Raw genomic sequence first — 2,529 nt, 5'->3', positions numbered from 1 at the left:
ATTTAGTCCATAATGTAGCTGAAAAATTATGTGTACACAATGGAAAACAGTACTAGAAATACTGCTGTAAACATAATAGACTTGACCTCAATTAGACTTGTTCCAGCAGCTCCTGAGACTGGGCTTCTATTGAATGAGCCTGAATTTCATTCCCACTGATCCAACAGTGGTAGCCAACTCTCATGTAGCAGACATTCTGACTCTGGCCAGGCACTGCTCTAAGCACTTTACATATATTGACTCATTTCATCACCACAAAAATCCTGCGAGGTAGGTATTATTCTTTTCTCTATTTTACAAAAGCCCTAACCCTAGCCCAAGATCACCTTGCTAGTAAATGGAAGAGGCAGAATCAGGATCCAGGCTGCCTGGCACCAGAGTTCATGCTCTTAACCACTATGTTATGTTGCCTTTCACTAAAATATAATTGGCTTCTTTCATATCAATCTTTAATTCAATAGAGAGGAAAGGGAAAGTAATTCCTGAGGGTGTTGGTATGGCAGGCAATCATGCAATTCTATAGAGTAGATACTCAGAATTTTTTTTTATTGAATGCAAGTGATAAATTATTATTGCTTTGAGTGATGGGGGTCTTACAAATTAATTTTTGTACTTTTAGGATAGCTAGAGTAAGAAGGTATTCAATAGAAAGACACATGGTATCCAGAAGCAGGTATGAAAACAATAAAATAAAATAAAGATGCAGATGGAATTTTCTACTGAGGCTAGGAAGATGCTAGCCTTTCCCTGGTTACTTAAATATTCCATCATTACACTTCAAACCGCAATGCCATGTAAGGTTTCAATCTGTCCCAGTAAGTCCTTGCTACTTTGTTAAGTCTCTGAGGGCTTCAAGTAGATACTTTTGATGTATTTTCCAGCTTTTCTATTTGCCCTCAGTGGGAAGGCTGGTCTGAATTATGTAGTTCACCATGCTGGAAGGGCAAGTCCCTGAGTCCCTGATTCATGATTTTACCATCCTCCACAACCTCTGAAACAGCGCCGTCCAACAGAAATGCGGTGTAAGGCACACAGTAAATCTAAGTTCTCTAGTGGCCATATTTAAAAAGTAAAACACAGGCCAGGCACGGTGGCTCACGCCTGTAATACCAGCACTTTGAGAGGCTGAGGCGGGCGGATCACCTGAGGTCAGGAGTTTGAGACCAGCCTGGCCAAAATGGTGAAACCCTGCCTTTACTAAAAATACAAAAATTAGCCGGGCATGGTGGTGGGCACCTGTAATCCCAGCTACTCAGGAGGTGAGGCATGAGAATCATTTGAACCCAGGAGGCAGAGGTTGCAGTGAGCCGAGATCACGCCACTGCACTCTAGCCTGGGCAACAGAGCAAGACTCCATCTGAAAAAAAAAAAAAAAGGAAAACAAAACAAAAAAGCGAGATAACATTAATTTTAAGCCACATTTTAGGCCAGGCGCAGTGGCTCACGCCCGTAATCCCAGCACTTTGGGAGGCCAAGGCAGGCAGATCACGGATCACGAGGTCAGGAGTTCGAGACCAGCCTGGCCAATATGGTGAAACCTCGTCTCTACTAAATATATATATAAATTAGCTGGGCACGGTGGTGCGCACCTGTTGTCCGAGCTACTTGGGAGGCTGAGGCAGGAGAATCGCTTGAATCCAGGAGGCGGAGGTTGCAGTAAGCCAAGATCGCACCACTGCACTCCAGCCTGGGGGATAGAGCAAGACTCTGTCTCAAAAGGAAAAAAAAAAAGAAGAAAAAAGAAAAACACATTTTATTTAACTCAATGATAATATCCATAACATTATCCTTTCTATTTATAATCAATAAATTATTAATGAGATATTTTTGGTATCATCTTCAAAATTCAGTTTTGGAGAGCACCGTTGTCAGTTGGTCCAAGTGTCCAGGTCTGAGGCATCTGCCCAAACCCTCCCACTCCTGGCCCCTCAAACTGGAAGAACATTCATCATGCATTTTGTGTCCAAGGCTCAAAAGTTTGTTACCCAAGATGATGAGTGCTGACATGGATGCAGTTGATGCTGAAAATCAGGTGGAACTAGAGGAAAACAACACGACTTATTAATCAAGTGTGGAAATTCCAACTCATACTTGAAGATCTCTCTGCAAGAGCAAACACAGGTAAGGAAGAAAATCTGAAGCTAAAATCAGAAAACCAAGTTGTTGGACAACATATAGAAAATCTCATGTCAGCTTCTGGTGTTTTTCAAACAACTGACACCGAAAGCAAAAGAAAGTAAGGAATTGACACACTTCTGTTTTACAGAATTGCTGCTGATAATTTTTTCTTTTAAACTTGGACAGATTCCAAAAAGTTACAGCATCTTTGTGGCTTCATTGAATATTTATGAAGAAAATGTCAGGTGAGGCAAAATTAACAGCATTAACAGGAGACTTCCCTAAGTTTGTATATTATATTAGTCTATGAAAACATGCAAATGAATTGTAGAAACTTTATCATTACAGTTGCACATATTGGCCAGGTGCAGTGGCACATGCCTGTAATCCCAGCACTTTGGGAGGCGGAGG

General features: G+C 41.4%; 1 pseudogene; it reads left to right on the top strand.

The window, feature by feature from the left end:
- The first annotated feature begins 1,933 nt into the window (after positions 1–1,933).
- LOC129137642 (short coiled-coil protein-like) lies at positions 1,934–2,320 on the top strand (annotated as a pseudogene).
- The last annotated feature ends 209 nt before the right edge of the window (positions 2,321–2,529 follow it).

The sequence above is a fragment of the Pan troglodytes genome, chromosome 1 (assembly GCF_028858775.2).
Source record: "Pan troglodytes isolate AG18354 chromosome 1, NHGRI_mPanTro3-v2.0_pri, whole genome shotgun sequence".
NCBI lineage: Eukaryota > Metazoa > Chordata > Mammalia > Primates > Hominidae > Pan > Pan troglodytes.
Note: the sequence above shows the minus strand (reverse complement) of the source record. Positions and strands in the feature narration are given on the sequence as shown.